General features: G+C 40.7%; 4 long non-coding RNA genes across 11 annotated transcripts; 2 read left to right on the top strand and 2 right to left on the bottom strand.

Moving 5' to 3' along the window:
- Positions 1 to 7,297: 7,297 nt before the first annotated feature.
- LOC124686981 lies at positions 7,298 to 10,176 on the bottom strand. Its single transcript, XR_006998035.1, has 4 exons — positions 9,982 to 10,176; positions 9,377 to 9,483; positions 9,144 to 9,268; positions 7,298 to 7,781 (listed from the first exon to the last, which is right to left on the bottom strand). It is a non-coding gene; the product is annotated as an uncharacterized LOC124686981 (long non-coding RNA).
- A 1,703-nt stretch (positions 10,177 to 11,879) lies between these two features.
- Positions 11,880 to 14,996, bottom strand: LOC124686982. 2 transcript variants are annotated; one of them, XR_006998037.1, is made up of 7 exons: positions 14,922 to 14,996; positions 14,521 to 14,573; positions 14,194 to 14,441; positions 13,765 to 13,938; positions 12,839 to 12,937; positions 12,608 to 12,695; positions 11,880 to 11,984 (listed from the first exon to the last, which is right to left on the bottom strand). It is a non-coding gene; the product is annotated as an uncharacterized LOC124686982 (long non-coding RNA). The 2 variants fall into 2 exon arrangements; XR_006998036.1 differs by having other exon boundaries at positions 11,908 to 12,695.
- Positions 14,997 to 16,234: 1,238 nt separating this feature from the next.
- LOC124692124 lies at positions 16,235 to 18,567 on the top strand. 4 transcript variants are annotated; one of them, XR_006999347.1, is made up of 5 exons: positions 16,235 to 16,352; positions 16,525 to 16,577; positions 17,747 to 17,914; positions 18,132 to 18,224; positions 18,370 to 18,567. It is a non-coding gene; the product is annotated as an uncharacterized LOC124692124 (long non-coding RNA). The 4 variants fall into 4 exon arrangements; XR_006999349.1 differs by lacking the exon at positions 16,525 to 16,577 and having other exon boundaries at positions 16,258 to 16,352; positions 18,370 to 18,566; XR_006999348.1 differs by lacking the exons at positions 16,235 to 16,352; positions 16,525 to 16,577 and adding an exon at positions 16,597 to 16,944 and having other exon boundaries at positions 18,370 to 18,564.
- A 25-nt stretch (positions 18,568 to 18,592) lies between these two features.
- On the top strand, positions 18,593 to 21,197 carry LOC124692126. Of its 4 annotated transcripts, none has more exons than XR_006999354.1 (6): positions 18,595 to 18,686; positions 19,361 to 19,445; positions 19,647 to 19,797; positions 20,274 to 20,421; positions 20,761 to 20,821; positions 20,992 to 21,197. It is a non-coding gene; the product is annotated as an uncharacterized LOC124692126 (long non-coding RNA). The 4 variants fall into 4 exon arrangements; XR_006999353.1 differs by having other exon boundaries at positions 18,602 to 18,686; positions 19,351 to 19,445; XR_006999352.1 differs by lacking the exon at positions 19,361 to 19,445 and having other exon boundaries at positions 18,593 to 18,686; positions 20,992 to 21,196.
- Positions 21,198 to 21,550: the final 353 nt, after the last annotated feature.

The raw sequence follows: 21,550 nt of genomic DNA, 5'->3' as shown, positions 1-21,550 counted from the left end.
ACGGTGTAAAAATTAAACGCAAATAACTGTCCGAAAATGGAGAAATCCGCGAAAACGTAGTTTTGTATATTTGAAATTAATTTCAAACTGTCCGGAATTTGGAAAAACTTTCAGCACGAAAAAGTTTCAAAATTTCCATATCTGTTCAACGGTATATCATATGTATTATTCCGATAAATGGTTCAAAAATCAACCACCAAACATTGTCCGCCGAAACATGAAATTCTGCTTCTCCGTCGAGAAGTTCACACCACTGTGCACGGGAAGTTCAGAAAGGGTTCGAGAATAGCTATTCTTGAACCGGTTCGAGAATAGCAGACCTATATATATATATATATATATATATATATATCGACGCGGATTTGCTACCATGGTGGCTAGCTATGCACCCATCATTAGCCATTGGATATAGTGTGCAAGAAAATGAATGGATCAAGATTCCTTTGTCTAGAAGTGGAGTGAGCTAACGGTAAAATTCATTGGCGTTACAGCCGTTAGCCTCATGGACGAAATGGAATGTTGTATTCTACAATGTAGAATCTGAGCAGAAATTTGAAGTGTAATTTCGACTGTAGTACAGAAATAAATACATTTGATAATACACATCAGTTTTACATTTGTTTCTACACTTTCATTTACGATTTGCTCTTTAGTTTGCAGTGCTAATCTTACATCTAGCATGACACTGCTGCGGAAGAACTCAGACGAAGCAAAAAAAGATGCATGGTAATACTGATGAAACTTCGTTCAAAATTACACATATGACTGGCGTTGGTTTTGGCAGGATGCGTATGGTTGGTACTTTTACTTGCATAGCTTGTGCTACAGTTGGAATTACACTCTTCAAACCCAATTCAAACGACTAGAAAAAGTTTAGGGCGGGTCTTATCAAGGTTGCAACGGAGGAGACTTCCTCCAGACGACAGTTCGTTCAAAAGCACATACATTGTGGTATATTGTTTCAAGTACAAATGTAACTGCAACATGAATGGTACTACAGTCGAAAAATTTCGCTCAAGATTACAGATATGCATGTCGTTGGTTTTGGAACGTTGCGAATGATTTGTAGTTTAGCTTGCATAGATTATGCTACAGATGGAAACTTCTGCCATTACTTCCGAAAACAAATTAAAACAGCCAGACAAAAATGTAGCATCCTTGACAAGGTGTGCGGGTCAGCCGCATGAGCAAGTACCATAGAAAATACGTCTGAATCGTCCGTTCGACCTGACGTTCATTTGAAAGGTGAAACTGCGTCTGAATCAAGTGTTGAAACTGTGTCTGAAATTACTCACCAAGCTGGATCGACCAACGAAAGAGAAACAATAGTGATCCATGCATATGGACCATGCATGCAAATTGCAACTGGAAAACGCATTTCTATCGGACAGTTCACCTGCCAACGAAATAGGCAAAACAATGATTCATGCATATGGACCATGCAAATTGCAACTGAAAAAGCTGTTTAACTAGATGATTCAATGTAAAGTAGGCTCACTGGTTTGTATGTGGTTGACATGCCGTCACTTTCTGCATTTCTGTTTAATGTAGCAAGGCAGCCATCACTTGGCAAGCGAGTGAATAAGATGAAGAAAAGAAAAAAACACATAGCATGATGCTCCATATTATTAGCAACTCTGACTATTCCTAAGTAGATTGGAGATATGCGCAGCTACACACGATATGAACTAGCGTGGCTAGCCATGCCCGGCCGAATTGAAGTGAAGGAGCAGCTGGTGGACGCTGGACTATAAAAACAAGCCTTGTTTAAGCTGGCCGTGGCGTTCAAGTGGAGGCGAAGCGAGGGAGACGAGGTTGGCCTCACAGATTAAGCACTGCTTATGAGGTTGTAGTACATCATGCTGATCGACCAGCGTCTCCAGCATGTCCGGCTCCACCATGGTGCTAACTGGCGCCTCCATGGCCGTGCTGGTTGTGCTCTCTGTCTCCAGTCGCCACCTTCCTTGCTTCCTCATCTCCGACCGATGGCGTGGCGGCGGAGCATCATCGACGACATAGAGCTCGAGCATGGCCGAGGTAGGAGGGCACCGCGGGACGAATCGCCTAGAGATGAAGGTGCTGGGGTGGACTCGCCTCCTGGCAAGCGCATGAGCTGGATGGAGGAGCGCCGGCGCGCAGGGGAGCATCCCGCCCACCTTCCCGCCTCCCTGGCAAGCGCATGCTCCGTTCCGTGCTTCTGGGCCCTGCGAAAACCACTCAGACAGAAAAATGTTTGCCTAGTGCGTCTTCTGGTATAGGGTGCCGAGGCTTACCTGCTGTCGGTCGTTCTTGGCGTCCCGCTCCTTTGCTCGATGTAGAAGAAGGCGACCGTTTAAAGGAGCGTTGGTTATTACACCGTATCCATCTAGCAAGCAATGACCAAGCTCTCGAGTATGAGCTTGCTATGTGCAAGCTGCATGAACCTCCTGCCTCTGAAAATAACAATAGGTTAAAATAAAGAACCAATACAAAATGGTAGTAAGCTAGAAAAGATTGGTTTTAGGTGCACATAGCGTCATCACCGCGCCGGCAAGGTCTGCAGGGGTGTTTGCAGAAGTTGAAAGTAAAGCAAGAATGGATACAATAAGCTCATTAGGAAGATGATCGAAGCTAGCTGCTTCCTCCCGGAGCAGAAAATTCCTCATGTGAAATCCTGCTCCTCTTGATGGGCTTCATACCGTGCTCTACCTAGAGAGAAGTGTGCCAGCTTCAGTTTGATATACAACAGATGAAGTCGTGAATCTTGTGTTCCAGGATTTTCCAGAGAGAAGTGTGTGAGTAGTGGCTAGAGGCACGGTGTTGGGATAAGGCATATCTGCCGATTGTAATTCGTAGTGTTGTTCGGTTGGTTTAGCGGTATTTTTTACTTGAGAAGTGATGAGTCGGTGTATTGCAAAGTGTATTGCAAAGTGTATTGCAAAGTGTATTGCAAAGTGTATTGCATATATTGCTGTGGAATCAAAATTTGAAAAGTGTGCTCCTGGCGATCGTGTGAGTAATGGCGTTAGCTTGATCCGTTTGGTGATTGTGCTCTCCATTGTACATATGGTGTAATATCCAGTACATCGGACGGCTGCCATGGTGTGCATAGCTAGCCACCATGGTAGCCCACTATTTTGGATATATATATATATATATATATATATATATATATATATATATATATATATAGAGAGAGAGAGAGAGAGAGAGAGAGAGAGAGAGAGCAAGACTATTCTCGAACCCCCTTAAGAGTGGTTCTAGAATAGCTATTCTAGAACCCCCGAGGATGTTATAGACTAGTTATTCTACAACCCATCTCTAAAGACCTTCTAAACCCGACACAACCACCCAATCCCATCCAACCTTCCGCCGGCCCAACCCACCCACCTCCCGCCAACCCCACCCCACCTAGCTACCGCCCGCCAACCCCACCGCCCGTCGACCCCACCCTACCTCTCGTCGACCCTACCCCACCACCACCACCCACCAACCCCACACCTCCAACTTCCGAAGATCCCACCCACACCACCTCTCGATGACCCCACCCTACCTTACCTCCCGCCGACTCCATCCCGCCTACTATCGGACCCACGCCACATACCGCCGAACTCATTTTTGAAAGTTCGCTTCATTTTTTGGAAGTTCGCTTCATTTTTCGGAAGTTCACTTCACTTTTTTGGGAAGTTCACTTCATTTTTCGGAAGTTCACTTTTCTTTTTTGGGAAGTTCACTTCATTTTTTCGGAAGTTCACTTCTTTTTTCGGAAGTTCACTTTACTTTTTTGGAAGTTCACTTCATTTTTTGGGAAGTTCACTTCATTTTTTTGGGAAATTCACTTCATTTTTCGGAAGTTCACTTCAATTTTTTTGGGAAGTTCACTTCATTTTTCGGAAGTTCACCTTACTTTTTTCGGAAGTTCACTTCATTTTTTGGGAAGTTCACTTCATTTTTGGAAAGTTCACTTTACTTTTTCCGGAAGTTCACTTCATTTTTTGGGAAGTTCACTTAATTTCTCAGAAGTTCACTTTAGTTTTTTTGGAAGTTCACTTTACTTTTCCCGGAAGTTCACTTCTTTTTTGGGAAGTTCACTTTATTTTTCGGAAGTTCACTTTACTTTTTTGGGAAGTTCACTTCATTTTTCGGAAGTTCACTTAACTTTTTTCGGAAGTTCACTTTACTTTTTCCGGAAGTTCACATCATTTTTTGAAAGTTCACATTACGTTTGTCAAACAAGCTGAAATACTTTGTACACTACGAGGAAGTTCACTTGGCACCACGTAGAAGTTCACCTTTTTGCACGCCGATAAAATTACTTCTTGTGGGAATTCACTTTTGTAAAAAATGAATTTCACTTTGTACCGCGTGGAAGTACACTTTCCATCTCATGGAAGTTCACTTTAAAATATGTCGTACAACTACATTTTGTTGAAATTCACTTTGGTCAAAATGACAGTTCACTTCGTAACGTCCTGAAGTTCACATTGTACCTCGAGGAAGTTCGTCGTAAAAAATTCAACACGAAAAAGTTGCACCTAATCAATATCTTTTCAACAAAATTTCAGTTGGAACATTCCGACAAGTGGTTCGGAAATAAATCCCAAAAAACGAGTAAATAAAAACAAGAAATTCGAAAAGTAGAATCATGTTTTTTCAAATCTGGTCTTAAACTCGTGAATAATTGGTGAAAATTATATATATAAAAAAGTTGCGCCTAGTCAATAGCTTTCCAATGGCATATCATATGAATCAATCCAATAAACCGTTTGGAAATTAGACCTAAAAAACTGCACGAAATTAGTGAAATCCGCGAAAATGTTGTTTTGTATATTCGAAATTATTTTTAAACAATAAAGAATTTCGAAAAACAATGAACACGAAAAAGATGCGAAATTACTATACGAATCCAATAGTATATATTATATGCATCATTCCGATAAGCGATTCAAAGATTAAATTAAAAATACTGTCCGCATAAACATTTAATTCTAATGTTCTGGAAAATAGAATTATGTTTTTTCAAATCTGCTCTTAAGCTGTAAAGAATTGGGGAAAATGATCTATATGAAAAAGTTGCGCCTAGTCATCAGTTTTCCAATGGCATATCATATGCATCAATCCAATGAATCGTTTAGAAATTAGACCTCAAAAACTGCATGGAATTAGTTAAATCCGCGAAAATACTGTTTTGTATATTCAAAATTATTTTTAAGCAATAGAGAATTTGGAAAAAAATGAACACGAAAAAGATGATAAATTACTGTACGAATCCAACGATATATTGTATGAATCATTCCGATAAGCGATTCAAAGATTAAATTAAAATTACTGTCCGCATAAATATGTAATTCTAGTGTCCCGGAAAGTAGAATCATGTTTCTTTTTCAAATCTGCTCTTAAACTATAAAGAATTGGAGAAAACGATCTATATGAAAAAGTTGCGCCTAGTCAACAGCTTTCCAATGGCATATCATATGCATCAATCCGGTGAACCTTTTGGAAATTAGACCTCAAAAACTGCACGGAATTGCTGAAATCCGCGAAAATGCTGTTTTGTATATTCAAAATTATTTTTAAACAATAGAGAATTTCGAAAAACAATGAACAAGATAAAGATGCAAAATTACTATACGAATCCAACGGTATATTATATGCATCATTCCGATAAGCGGTTTGAAAATCAACATGAAAATACTGTCTGCACGAATATGCAATTCTGGTATTCCATCGAGAAGTTCACTTGTGAAACACGCGGAAGTTCAGAAAGGGTTCGAGAATAGTTATTTTCGCATCTTTATCGAACCGGTTCGAGAATAACTATTCGTGCAGTAATTTATTCTCGAACCGGTTCGAGAATAACTATTTTCGAACCCTTTCTGAACTTCCCGATACATGGATCTGAACTTCTTCTTCTCTAAATCTGAACTTCCCGACGGACTTCAATATTGTACAGGGTGAACTTCTGAAACTTCAGTCTAGTTTTAAGTGAACTTCAAAAAATATAGCGAACTTTCGTCGCATCTGAACTTCTCTGAAACCACTTGTGAACTTCCGGGTGTTTCCTACTGAACTTTTCGACGGAATACCAGAATTGCATGTTCGAGCGGACAGTATTTTCATGTTCATTTTCAAACCGCTTATCAGATTAATGCGTATAATATACCGTTGGATTCGTACGGAAATTTCGCAACTTTTCCGTGTTCAGTGTTTTCCCAAATTCTGTATTGTTTAAAACTAATTTGAAATATACAAAACAACATTTTCACGGATTTCTCTATTTTCGTGCAGTTTTGGTGTTCTGATTTTCAAACCGTTTATCAGATTGATGCGTGTGATATGCCGTTGGAAAGCTGCTGACTAGGCGCACCTTTTTTATGAAGAACACTTTTTCAAATTCTTTACAGTTTAAGAGCAGATTTGAGAATACGTGATTCCGCTTTTCAAACTTCTCGCTTTTTCGTACTATTTTTGGGGATTTTTTCCGAACCACTTGTCGGAATGTTCCAAGTGATATTGCGTTGAAAAGATATTGATTAGGCGTAGCTTTTTCATATTGAACATTTTTCCAAATTCTAAACGGTTAAAGTTTAATTTCAGAAATATGTAAAATCGAAGATAACGCCGACACGGCAACATTTTGATATTGGCTCATCTAGATTGATTAGGTGAGGCATTGCGGTGTGTTGGAGTATTAATAGGGTTATATTAGTGCTAATTTTACGTGGCGTCGGTCGATTTGCCCAATAAGAGGTTGTACGAACGATTTCTATGCATATGATTTCCGTCCAAAAAAATACAGTACTCGAATATGGAAGTGAACTTCTCGATATATGTTAGTGAACTTCCGATCGAAGTATAAAAGTTTCAAGCATGCTCAAAATGTACATCCTACATGTGCAAAGTGAACCGAAGTATAAAAATTTCAAGCATGCTCAAAATGTACTTTCTACATTTGCAAAGTGAACTTTCGCGTCGATACAATGTGAAGTTTGACGAAAGAAAATCTCCGGTATGTTCAAAGTTAATATTAACAAAAAATAAATTTCCAGCTTGTTTTCTAAATTTTCTAGAAATGAACTTATGATGTTCACTGAGTGAACTTCTGTCCGCTGTTTTTTCTTGATGAGGTTTTCCAACAGTGAATATTGCCAATAATTTTTGTGAAACCAATGCTTGACAAATTGAACTTGCCAATAAAATAGAAGTGAACTACAGTTTCTCGAGTATATCAGTATATCATCAGTTGTATTTTTTCACACAATTTTTTGTTAACTTTCAAGTGCATAGGAACATTACAGAAGAAAACGAACTCCCTGAATTGAGTAAACTTTATAGACAGAAGTTAACAGTCATTTTCTCAAAAGAAAAAGGTGAACTGTGGTGAGCTACTTATATACATACAACTAAAATGTCGAGCTACACAAAAGTGGACTGTCCAGATCACATAGCTAAGCGCATTCATCCTCGTTGCCGCACATACATGTATCTATGCGCACAGGAGCGTTTTCAACAAACATATGGCATTCATGAGAACATCATAAACCAGTAGTACCAAGTGTGTGTTCCTGATGGCCTAGACAAGCATGTATTCAACAAGCCAAAACCAGTGAGAGATATGGGGCAGCAGCGGGATTGGGAGGTCGCCAACTCCTCAAATTCTGACCACGGCATCACGACTTCTCCAACTACAACGCAAAGTTTCCTTGAAGAAAGTTGTCCAGAATCTTTCATTCACCTCCATAAGCTCATAAACTAGTGCAAATTCTAAATAATCTTCACAATGAGAGTTTGAAGATGCACACCTGTACAATTAAATAGTCAAAATGAATTGCTGATCATGAAATTTTGATTATAATAGTTCAATTTCCTCTAAATAGTCAACATAAAGACAAAAGCTACATAACAGAAGGAAGATAACTTTGGTTAGACCTACCCAAAACTACCAGTACATGGTGAAACATACCAGTACCAACATTTGTCTGTGATAGTCTATTGAGATGGTTTAGACTGAGAAGTGAATTTATGTTGCAGTGAAGCAAAAGAATTTTTATTCCAAAGTGCAGATGGTTTGTACTGTGCAATGATCAGTTTTTTCAATGCCCTATCAAGGTGATAGTTTCATATGTAGTCCAGTATATAGTACAAGCACTCCTAGTTCAAGCACAAATGCTATCGCCACAGAATGACAAAAAAATGATAAGCTTCTAGTTGGTAATTTCTTAAACAGATTAAACGCTATGACACGTGCTCATTCTATTTCACCAAACTAAATTAGTAGTTATTTTCTTCATTCTTAATAAGTTGACTTCATACTGTTTACCTTTTTCTAAATAAATAGGCGCAATGAACTTTCACACAAAATAAATACGAATTTTCACATTGAGAGATAATGAACTTAGACGAGAAATTGGTGTGAACTTGCCGATTAGAATAATTGGCATAGCGAACTCCCCAAAAAAGAAGAGGTGAGCTTCACGCATAGATCAAATGAACTTCGCCTATGGAATATATACATCAACAATATTCTAGACATTCGCTACCTTCTATCAAATGAATCCCCAGTACAGATGTTGTGAACTACCCACTACCTAGCAATGGTTTCTTTTATAACACGGTTAACTGCTGTTAATTTCAGAGGGTACGTTTTGAAATGAAAGTGGACTTCACGGCAAGGAAATACTGAACTTCATATCATGCATTTAGATGAGGAGCATCACTACTAAGTGAGCTTTGATATTAAAAAAGTAGATTGAACATTACTTTTGATATTAAAAAAGAACTGCGCGCAAGAACCAAGTGAGCTTCCTGAAAGAATTTTGTGAACTTCCAAAAAAAGATTGAACATTGCAGCCAAACATGGGTACACATCATTATCTCTAATCTAATGGTAGTTCAGAAGCATGGATACTCAAGTTCAGTATGACACAAATGGTAGACCAAACTTCACTTCAATTTATAAACTTGAACTTCGCTCTTTGTTGGTTTTTTTATTTAAGCTACAATACATTGTGTGTTTTGACTAAAACCGACATGGACGAAGTGAACTCTGCGAAAACAGAGTGTGAACTTCGTCCCTAGGCTAAGTGAATTTTTTTAGTGATTGCATCACCATTTTTAGTATTTTACATGGCGGATATTACATGTAGGGCACAAATTCCACCTACCTTCTCAGAACACGGCGGCGAGGAGTTCAGAGGCAACTCAGGGAGTCCAGCTATCCCTTCACAGTTCAAAGACGTGTTGACTCCCGACGCCCGCATGGCGAACTTCCTGGTGGTCTGCAACATGCCTATGGACAATAGAAATACTGGTGATCAATAAATCTTGAACTTATACATGGATAACCTGAACTTCAAGACAATATGAAGCTGAACTTGAATAGAGAGAGAAACTGAACTGCAATGCAACAACAGGTTATAATTGACAAGAGGCTCCAGTAGCTGGTGAACTTCGTGAGACTAAAATCTGAACTTGGCAGGCCCTCTTCCCTCTCCCTGTGATCCCCTGCCAAGATTGAGGGGAATTGGATCTTTAGAAGTTCAGATATCACATGGTACACTACATCATCATCCTAGTTCTTGTACAAAAGAAAAAACATGAACTAATGTATATGGATGAGAATTTTAACAAGAGTGAACTTCTGTTTTCATGCACTTAACCGGAACAAAGAGTGAACTTCTTTAGCTATTCCAGAGCCAATTTTTGTAAATTATGAGTGTCAACACAGACAAGTATATTTTAATGGAAATCATTCCAGAAATATAGCTCTTCTTTTATAGGCATAAAATATTTTTCATGAAGTGAACTTTGCCTTTTTAGTGAACAAACCCTCTAGAGTGCACTTCTAGACAAACATTTTCTATTAGTTTCTCTATTAAACAGAAGACAATCAACATCAATGATCTCTCAAGAAAGCATCAACCATAAATTAGTAGGAGCACTGAGACATTTTGCAGTGTTAATAATAATAACAGCAAGAAGCTACAACAGTGGCTCTCTTACCTGCCGCTGGATAGGGTGTGTCTGGTACCCACCTGCAGCAAGTGTTTGCTCTGCTGGACCCAGGGAAGGTCCACAGAGTCGAGAAGTGCCCTAGCCAACGACGGGACTAGCAGTGTCGGCGTGCACATGACAAACACAGACAGCATCATCGAAAGCACCACACAGCCCATCTGCGAACTCCGCATGCACGTATCTTCGAACACGCCGCCGGCATCGTCATTGGCAAACTCCTGCATGTTTATATGTGAACTTTCAACATGTTTAAAATGATATATTCACCAAACGAAATGAACTCCCGAAAATATGAAAATGAATCTGTCAATAGAAAGATACGAACTTCTATTAAATATTTCTCTCAGCAACTCTTAACAACAAATATATGTATTTCATTGTAAACTAGTAGTGTCAACAGAGACCAACATATTCCGCTGGAAATCATTCTAGAAATATAGTTCTTCATTTTAGACATAAAAGCAAGTTTTTATGAAGTGGCCTTCAGCTTTTCAGCAAACAAACCACTATAGCTTGGCAAGTGTACTTTCTTTTTCACCGTAAATTGTACTCCTTTTGAAAGTGATATCAAATTGTTTCTACCTAAAACTCGTTTACTCAAAAAAGATGAACTTCCTGGTAATACGAAACTGAACTTTCAGATGGACAAATATGCCCAGAACCTGTGTACAAAATCCCAACATCAAACTGAACCACAGTGGGACAAATACAAAACACCGAGATGATTGTTAACTATCACGTGGAAGTCAAGGAGGGGAGATGAACTTCCAGGATAAAATAAGTGAGCTTTCATGATAGGTAAATCTGAATTATTTTTTCTGCGCTTATGAACTAAACTTTTTTGTCAAAAAAGTGAAACCTTCTCTTGAACTAATTGAACTTCACCAGCATATAAAAGTAGACTGCCTATTTGGCGTGTGATTTTAAATAAAACTGTCTAACATAAGTCAAACTCCAAGAAAACAAAAAATAAGTGATTTTTCCTATGAGAATAATGTGAGCTACTTATTTGTCCTACTACCCCGAAGCATCAACATTCATGCATCATGGGCATTAGTTTAACCTAGAAATTCTAGTCATCAAATTTGTCATGGGCTTGCCTACAGAGGTGCAATTCACATAGATCAATCAAGGCATAGTAAATTACGACTCCCATCATGCTCTTTTGGTGGACCGAACTAAATTACAAGAAATTGTCAGATGAACCTTCACTTTCCATCATCTGAACTTTGTCCTAGATTACAAGAAACCACTATATGGACGAGAATAATGCCATGACTCATTATGTGTAGGTGTGGCTATGGCTGCCAGCAGAGCTTGGGAGGGCCAGGCACACAGGCTACCAAGTCCCTAGTAGCGATGAGGAGCATCACTACTAAGTGAGCTTTGATATTAAAAAAGTAGATTGAACATTACTTTTGATATTAAGTGACCATCTTAATGCACGTTTTTGAAATGACCCTTCCATGGGTTGCACAATTGAACTTTATGCAATGTTTAAAATGAACTGCCCGACATTAAGATGGTCTTCCAGCGAGACAAAGTGAACTATCAACACATTCATATTGAACTTCCAGGGCTTACAAACTGAAATTAACAACTAAGATACACATGTGAGCTCCCTATTAACACAAGCAAGCATGGGCACGTAATTAGTGTTCACAATGAACTTCTACAGATTGATGAACCGAACTGCACACAAAATCCACTCACCTTTACAGGAGCAGAAGGACGATGGCCAGAGTCCGCACTGCTGCTCTACTCGTGGTAGTCTTGGTGCGGTGTACTAAGGAGCCCAGCAGTGACGAGCTCGGGAGTCCAAGGGTGCTCACCGGAGCACGCGCACGCACTCGGTTACCTGATTCAGAAAAATAAATTAACTCTTCCATAAGCAATAGATGTGATCTTCGCAAATTAAGAGAAGTGAGCTTCACAGATTACGAGAAGTGAGCTTCACAGATTAGAATGAGGAGTCTTCAAATGAAATCCATCTGCAGTTGCACCAAACAATCAGCAGTTCAATAGACTAGCACAAAAAGAGCTCCTGGAATATAAAATGTAAACTTCACATGTGAACAATATGAACTTATTTTTTCCTTCTATATCGCAAGTTATAGTACTTTTTTCAAATATAAGATATTGTTCACAGCAATCATCTTTTGTAACCAGCAGTATGAACGGACTTATTATTTATATAAGGCGAACTTCCAATGTACAAAGAGCAAACTGCAACATGGCCTACAGTAAACTGCGCCATGGCTACTGGGTCACAGATGGTACTAAGGAGAACTGAACTATAATGATTAGAAGAAGTGAACTTCACCCATCCGCACCCGTCCCGACGAAACCTAGATTAAATAATTGCAAGCTAAAAGCACACAAATCAAACCAAAATTAAATAAAAGCATACTGTACTTTTCAAAAACATAGATTGAACTTCCTCCGAAGAATATCTAAACTTCTCCACCACCAAATAAACTAACAAGTGTGCTGAGGGCATTTTTCATCTATATATTTTTAACAGGAATGAGAACTCCCTATTTGGTCTAATTGAACTGCTCACATTTAAGTAGGTTATTATCGAGATGAGTAGGCTGACCTGGGTCTTAATTACCTTTTGGAGATTGGGTTCCTATATCTGAACGTCTCACAAAACTACCGGTCGGACAACAAACACAGAACAGCCTGGTGCTCCCGAACCCCTGGAAATATAAAAGTGAACTCGTCAAATAGATAAAGTGAGCTTCTATTCTTTTTCCATCAGCCATACAGCAATAACAGCAAAAAGCGTAAAACATGCCCATAAATTTATAAATGAACTTCAGTTATGAATAGAGGGAACTACCGCGGGTCTGGTTGTGAGGTCGTTGGCGAGACCAAGTACCAGGAGCAACGGCTGCAGCTTTTTTTCTATATCTGAACTTCACATTTCTTCATTTGTGAGCTTCAAAATTCAGTTAACAAATAAAATCAAATTTGGAAAGACTAATTCACCTAGCAGGAATATCTAAACTAGCAGCCTATCACTTGCATCTAAAAAATGAATTTCCCCGCACACACATTGTTAACTTGTGATAAGAAGTGAATTTATATGCATGTTGTTCCCGCTGAATACAACCTCTGTTCTTACATTATAAAAAATTATTGCATCATCATAAGATAAAAACTATTGTATATACAAGAATCATCCATTCCGCAGCCACAAACTTCACAAACATGCTATCTAGCAGGAATATATGAAATGAAAAGAGCAGTAGATGTGATCTTCGCAAATTAAGAGAAGTGAACTTCACAAATTAGGAGAAGTGAGCTTCACAGATTAGGAGAAATGAACTTATTAAACACCATATCTATCTTTAATCATGGACTTATAGAACTTCCCCGTAAATGAGTTCTATGTGCAGGAGGGGTGAATTTTGTGTTAACTAAGGTAGTATTGAACAAACAAAACTAACTTCTGTCGTGGCAAGAGCCTCCAAACTGAACTTCAAGCACTCAAGATATGAACAATGCCAAGAAGTAAACTGAACTACACCCAGATACGTGCTAAAAAGATAAAACGTGCTCAGCTGTTGATGTCAAGGGTCATCTGTGGTGGTAGCAAATTTAAGTATATATGTATTAATTGCACTGCCTCTAATGAGCATGCTAACTTCCTATTCTGTGATTATGTTGGCTGCTTGTTTTGACAAAAAACACAGAGAAGTAAACTTCACTTTTACACCAACTCACTGTGATATTTTAATTTGTTCCATAGGAGACTTTACTGACCTGCTTCACATCGCGGCACTGTCTTTAGCTGAGGACTCGACTGCCCGCCCGTATACTGCAGCTCTCCCAGCCATGAGCTTTTGTGCATATCAAAGGACAAAAAAGTGCACACACCAGGTGCATCCAGATCAAGGCACTTAGACTCCATTGGATGGCCAAGGTCAGGCTTTTTATCTGTAATCCAAATGAAAACAGTCAGCTTTGCTGAAAATGCATAACCATAATTAAACTAATATAATCGCAAGCAACAATGAAGCCAAAGCAGGATATTGTCAAACTCTTAAGATACTCTAGCATACAAAAAAAATTCCATACAATTTCGTCTTGTAATTCTGAATGCTTGTGTGCAGTACTATGGCTGGACACATAGTAAACGTCTCGCAGTAGGTTGATTAAATTTAGAAAGAAAGAAAGAGGCATACTACTTACAGTTACAAAAGAACATATCGATCTGACATACTGGTGTGGTGCCATCCTTGCTCACGCATATCCCCAAGCCTTCAAAGGTTACAACAGACATATCCGTGGTGTTAACCTGATGTTTCAGCATCTATCAACTCTACATGGGATATTACTGCTTGGCGGCATGGCCGCCCAGCCGGGAACATCGCCGCTCGGTGGCCGCGGTGGTGCGGACTGAAGCCTGAGAGGGATAACAGAGCATTGAGCAGTCCAACCTGAAAATATTTTTTTCGTTCAGTTAAAAATTACAGGCAAAACTCCTGATGGTGAGCGCGTGGCGGCGCGGGTGCCTACCATAAGCGGTGGGGGCGACGAACTGAGAGCGCCAAGGGGATAACAAAGCAGTCCTGCGTGGAAGAATTATTATTTTTTCGTTGGGAATTACCGGCAGCACTGCTGTGCGTGGTTTATCAATACATCATACCACTCAATATCTGGTAATACTTGTGAACTAAATAGAAAAAGAAATCGAGATTAACAATGATAGGGAGAAACAATACTGTTTTTACAACAAATCAAGATCTAGCGGGTCTCTAAGAAAATATGGACATGAAAGATACCTTCCAGCTATGTGATGGGCATAACGAACTTATTTTTCACAAAGAAGTATACTAACGTAGGCCTACATCACTGTACCAAACTGAACTTCTAATTTTTTTATCAGGCACAAAGCAACAGCACATACAGATGCGTACCGTCAGGCTGCAGCAGGGCAACCACCTGCAGAAATTTGGGTAGTCGACCTGGAGGGGGCAGTGCACCGGTAGTTCTTGGGCAACGACGGATTCCCACGACCTGCGATCGAGCACTCTGGCTGCCAGCGGCGGTGGACTCCGGCGACGCGCGCGGTGGACCGTCGGGCGGCGGTTAGGTGGAGTATTTCCTGTTGGAGATGCGTCCTAGTCGGGGTCGCGAGATGGTATGGGCGCGCGGCCCTCTTCCCCCCAGGTGTCATGTCGGGCTGCAAGGGAGAGGTGACCCCGGGAAGGGAGAAGCCTGGGCGGCGTGGTGATGCGCTGCTGCCGCCCGGGGAAGAAGTGGTGGCGCGAGATGCGGTGTTTGCCGGAGGGGACGAAGGCGGCGCTGCTGCCAAGGAAGGAGGTGGGGGGCGATCCGGGCTTCCGCCGGGAAGATGGCGCGGTGGTGATGCGGGCCTCCGCGGGGAAGAAGGAGATCAGCAACACGACGCTGCCGCCGGGGACGAAGGCGGACCGACGATGTGTGCTTCCGCCAGGGAAGGATGAGCGGCAATGCGGCTGCCGCCGGGAAGAAGGTCTGGCGGGAATTGGGGCCGTGCAGCCTATCGCCGGGAAGGTCAGGCGGGATTCGGCGCCGCCGCCGGGAAGAAGGTCGGGAGGGGATTCGGCGCCGCCGCACGGGAAGAAGGTTATGCGGGAGTTGGGGATGGGCGACCAGATTCCTGCCGATAGGGATGAAGGTGGGGAGTTCACAAGGAGGGGATTGGCGGGGTGTGCGGGTCAGCGGGTTTCGTTGTGGCAGGTGGTTCGGTAAGCCACAAGGGTTCGAGAATCCAGGGGTATATATGATGCCCCCCTGCGGAGCCACCACGTTCGTTTAGATTCTGAGCCATCCGATGGAGCCTTGCAGCAGATTTCATCCGTTGATCTTTTTTCACCAGGCCCGTATAAAACGAGCAGCCCACGGTGAAAACCTAGCATCCTCCAAGACACCCGCGCGCCCTTCCCTTGGCGGCGGCTGCGCCTACGCTCGCTGGCCACAGAAGGGCGGCGGCGGCTGCGCGCGCTGGCCGTGGAAGAACGACGGCCTCTCCTCCCCAATCCCATCTCTGCCCGACCTCCAGGCCCTCCCTGGCCCAATCCCCTCTCGCCTCGTCGTTGCCGCCGTCGGGCTGCCCGGCGGAAGTAGCGCCGCCTCATCGTCGCCATCGCCAGCGGCTGCCGGTGGAGGCAGCAGGTCGCCGCCTCCTCGCCGCTCCAGGCGGAAGCAGCGCTGCCTCACCGTTTCCATCGCCGGCGGCTACCGCCGATCCGTCTCCTCATCAAGCTCGCCGAGCCCCGCGGCATCCCCTCTGCCATGCCGCTCGTCTTTGCCGGCAGGAGGAGCACCTTCCTGGCAGGTCCATCCTCACTCCCAGGCGGTATTAGGTGCTCTTTGCTTCTCCTCTCTTCCTCTCCTACCTCTTCCCCATCAAATTTTAGTGCTTGATCTGTTTTTCCTTTGCAAAGGGATGTAGCCTTGGGCTTTATCCGTGAGGTTGAATGATCTGATCTACTTTGGATGTGCTTTCTCTGGCTTCATGACATTTTTGCTTGCCAGGTGTTTAACGAATTGTGTACATGGGCTATTCTATGGTTATGGTGCTCCAGGATGTGAGTTCGATCTAGCTAATATTTATGCTTCATCCTGCTATTTGTAATCTTGCAATTAAAATAAGAGCATGTTATGGAGAGAGATTTCATATGAGCTTTTGTTCCATATACTTGTATTCAACTGTACCTGATTTTTTGTTGTTGGGTGCTTCAATATTCTGTACAGCTGTGCTAAATAGACTGGCAGAAGAAAAACCACGTAATTTTGATTTTAAGTGCAAAGGCTTCATCTCTTATGTGTATATCAGATGATGCAAGGCACGTCAGTGTTATTTCTAGATAATATTTATGGTTTTTTATGTAGGTTTGTGCAGAAACATCAATTATTTGTTGCCGTTGGTGTAAATAAACCAAGAAAATACAGTAGGTATGGTTTGGGTACATTTTACTCCAAGTAAAATATTAATTAACCTTTGCTCTCTCATGTGATTTGGTCTTCTGGTCACGTGTGACAAGGGTAGATGTGTGACAACTTATTCATGCAGGTTTTTGTGTTTATTACCCACCAGTTTTCATCAAAGTGCAATAAAGATTGAATATTATGCCCACTCGGCCTTCGTAGCCACACAGGAATATGTTGTTTCATTAATGGACAATAGAGATTTAAACTTCGGTACACTCTTGCTTTGAGTGGTGCTAATGATCGCACATTGGTTTGCAATTTTTTGTGCATTTGGTACAAGTTTACATCTAGGTTCGGATTGTTTTTCTCTAGGAAAACCTTCGAGAAAGATTATATTGCTGCTTATTGCACATTTTCTTGATGTTTGTGAGGAGTTTTTAGTTCTATCTCCTTCCAATTTGTTTAGCTCATTTGTGTAAGCCGAGAGAAACTAAAACATGTTTCTTCAGTTGACATCAAATGCATGGATTTAATTATAAGCTTCTAAATGATCTGCTTAATAAGCGCTCGTGCTGGAGATGGTAGCTTTCTGATGTTGTTTCAGGTCAGAATGTTTCTATTGAGATGGCACAGCTTTGCCTATTTGCCTTTTCATTAAATATCAAAATGTTGTTATTAAGCTTTGTATTGCCCGCAACTTTGATTTAAGTAATCTTTAGAAAATGCGTGCCTATCCAATTGACATAATAAGCTTATAGTTTGCTTCATGGGGCTCAGTTGCGATGCAAGATGCCAGTATATGACACTCGGGTTCTATCTTCTGCAGATCAGTGGCTAATAAAAATGCCCGAGCATTTATACTGTCGATGTTGATATCTCTCCCTGAAGTTACAAAAGGACAAAATGAGTCATATTAGAATTTGGGGTTATTGTTTTAGTACCTAAGGTGGATTCTTATGCTCTACAGTGGTGCAGTCAAATGATTCTGGTTTAGGTGAGTGTTTGGATCCCTGAACAATCCTGCTCTTGTCCTGCTACTATGATAATTGTTGTGGTGATATTTATTGTGATGAGATATCAAAAATAATATTTCAGCTTGCCCAAAGATATTTATTAGGATATCAATATATCTGGTTGTTTCTTCTCAGCTGCAGCCCACTATATTTATATTCATTTGCACTGATACTTGTGTGTCTCCTTTCAAATATTAGATGAGTATGAAACAACGGAGATGATGCTGATCCCTAGAGCCCTATTATGCTTTTGAATTTCCTTTCGCGCTTACTTTGGATGTCACAAATCAGGTAATATAGCTATTTTATTTTATAGTAGTCTCCACAACAGGATGCTTTGGTTCAGATGTGTATTCATTTGCTATTCTCCTGCTAGATAATCGATTGTTTGGTTTTGATTTGCGCTTATATGCTAATCTCCTTTTATTTTTTGCAGTTGGGTGTATTGGTTTTCTCTTCTATTTTGTTAGTCCTCCTCACCTATTTGCACCGGTTGTCTTGATGGAAGAGTAGTACATCCTGCAGCTTGCGCCACCACTGCGTGTCGTGCCCTCGCCAGGAGGAGCAGCTGGTAGCCCGCGTCCATCCCAGCTTGCACGGGGCTGCCTATATCGCCTGCCCCTCTTCTTGGTGCGCGGTGGCTGGCTGGTCAGACGTTTTTTTTTTTTGCTTTGCTGCCTACGATTGCTGGCCCGCGGCTCGCCTATGTTGTGTGGGCTGAGATGAACACCACTGGATTCAATGTTGATTGAGGTGAGCTTCGGATTGCTAGGTCCTTCTCAGTTATTGCTGTCAAATTGTTCAAGTTATTCAACTTTTTCTTTTTTTGTACACCTCAGTACTCCGGCGAAATGGAGCTGTTGACAAAAAAGATTATGATCTGCACTATTTGCTAGGGATGAAATTCTTTGTGTTGTGTCCGTGTATAGTGATATGCGATCAGGCTGACAGGGCCCTTTAAGTTGGATTTACTGTTTTGTAGAATACATGTATGTATGATGAGAGCGGTTTACTCCTGCAGCTTATAGCATCTATTTGCAAAAATAAATAAATAGATCCTTACCATTTTCATGAATCTGTTCTGAGTAATCATGGTGTGCTTACACATACGCATAGCTATTGCTGATACGTAAATGATGCTGCATAAGGAAGATTAAGGAAGTAGGAAAATTAGCCTACGAGAAAATAGTTGTTCGTTAGCTGGTTAGTTTGGTCAGCTTGGGTGCAGGAAGGCTATGTTTTCATCCCCATCCTTCCCCTTTTCATTTAATGTTCATCAGTTTATTTATTCTTTCTGATTCATCTACTAATTTGGATATATGTTTAGGTTAGGTTTCACTTTTCAGCAAGTTAATCTGGAATTTCATGTCTGCATCATGAAATTTTTATTGCCATTCTTTACTTTCTTTTTAATTAGCTATAATTAGGTAATAGGCCATGAATATGAGGTGCAGATTGCGTATGGAAGAATTATAGAGCACAAAAAAACTAAGGACACTATTATGTTTTGAGGTACAAACATTTGCACGAATTTTCTTTACATTTGATTTTTTGTCTCTTTTATTCGTTCATATAATGGAAGATTGATTATATGAGATAACTGATACATGAGTATATGCTCAAAACAATGTTCTTCAGGGGCTGTCCTATGCATTATATAATTTTCATCTCACTCTCCTAATGTGCTCAATGAATATACCCTTCTTCCTGCAGTGGCTTGGGAAGGGGAGTAAGGCCGTGGCTTGCGAGGTAAAAGGGCAGAGAAACGCTGTTGTTGAGGCTGCTCCCAAAGCAGAGATCTTCAATGGCGATGTAGGGGAATTCCAGTGCCCACACAAGTTCCTCCATTTGGCGATATTTGATGGTGAGTGTTCTCCACCTATGCTCTATCACACATTAGTTATGTTGGGTGCAGGGGTGACGACACATATTAACTACGTGAGGCATCTCTGGGTTAGGAAATGAAACTAATGTCATACTGTATTAATTATGTGGGGTATCTACTGGTTAGGATATAAAATTGATTCTCCAGCATATAAGTTATGTGAGGCAACTGATATTCTTTTTTTGCCGATGTGTTGTTATCACTTGGTTCTGCCAACTGCAATAGGCCCTACATTAGGTGTTATAAGGTTAGTTTTATTGAATATTGTTTGCTTGAATCCAAAATTCAGCGCTTAACTTTTTTCCCTAAAAGATGGTATTTGAATTTCTAAGAAAAGCATTGGTTTCTGGAACATAAGGCTCTATGATTTTATTTGGATCTTAAACATTTTAAATGAACTACAATTTCCTTGGAATATATGGCTCTACTAATTGAGAAACTAATTCTTGGAACAGATGATATCAATATTTATGTTACTGGGAGCGAGTGACCAATCGGCAGAATGTTTAGCTCATGGAGCTATCATCCGATGATGCAGTTGGCACGCGGAAAACCATTGTTTCAGATTATCCATTGTTTCAGTAGTCCATGGTGCTGAAGGAGGTCTGTTTTGGAGCATCTCAATTATTTCTCTTTGATTTTTCTGATGCCTGACTTTTGAAATTTTATTTTATGTTACGAATCATATTTCGATTGGTTACTTTGCTAAAGTATACACATTGATGGACTGTTCAATGAGTAGTACCTTGACCAGCTGATCATTTTATGTCTTCTGGTTGTTGTAGGAGTGTTTCCCTCTATTTCTGCTGTTATATAACCTTGCTATTTAATCCCATCCACTCTGTGCAGTTGCTGCAAAAACTATGTGTCCTCTGTACATGTCTCTCGGATGTGTGTCCGTGCGAAGAGCAAGGCTCTAATCCTATGTTTTTTTTTGTTCAGTACCCTGATGCACCCACAGTTGCGTAGAAATGTGGATTCGTCGAGTGGATCTCCATGAAAGGTGAGGGCATGTAACAATCAAGAGCTCTCTCACTTGCCAAACTGATGCTAGACAAAGGCATGTTTTTGCTTGGGTTCACTAATTTTCTTGGCGACACAATTTTCTCTGTGTGCAGAAAGGCACACATTATTTATTACTTGCTAATATTCTGAAGGTTATCTTTATCGCAGCAGGTTTGCAGATACTCAGATAGGGAATTATGCACACACACGCACACTTGGTAAGTTAAGTCTCATTACATATATCATTTCATATATTTACTCTTCCAGCCTTTTTTTAGATTCATTTCCACACGCTTCGGGGTGTTGCAATATTGGGTGAATGTTACTGGTAGACGCGGACGCGGCCTGTAGCCATTCCAGTTACTTGCTTTTGTTTTCCTATCTGGGTGGTAAGTAGGATGATAATTAAGCTACAAGTATAATTATGAGGATATTCTAGACTATAAATACCTGAAGATATTGTTTGGAGACCTTTTTATTCGAGAATGTTCCTTTCTATTTACATGTTAAAAGATAAATTATTGCATCACAATCTTTTCTAAAAACTACTCTTTGGGACACTTCTGATGGGTTATTATCTGTGTACGATTCCACTTTGATTATGTTTATGGCTGGACTATTCTTAAACTAGATGATGCCCCGCGCGTTGCTGCGGAAATATGTTAATAAATCTTTGGAGAATTGGCAAAGTAAAAGTAACAACACACAGTTAGTAGCGGAGGATATC

The sequence above is a fragment of the Lolium rigidum genome, chromosome 2 (assembly GCF_022539505.1).
Source record: "Lolium rigidum isolate FL_2022 chromosome 2, APGP_CSIRO_Lrig_0.1, whole genome shotgun sequence".
Classification (NCBI taxonomy): Eukaryota; Viridiplantae; Streptophyta; class Magnoliopsida; order Poales; family Poaceae; genus Lolium; species Lolium rigidum.
Note: the sequence above shows the minus strand (reverse complement) of the source record. Positions and strands in the feature narration are given on the sequence as shown.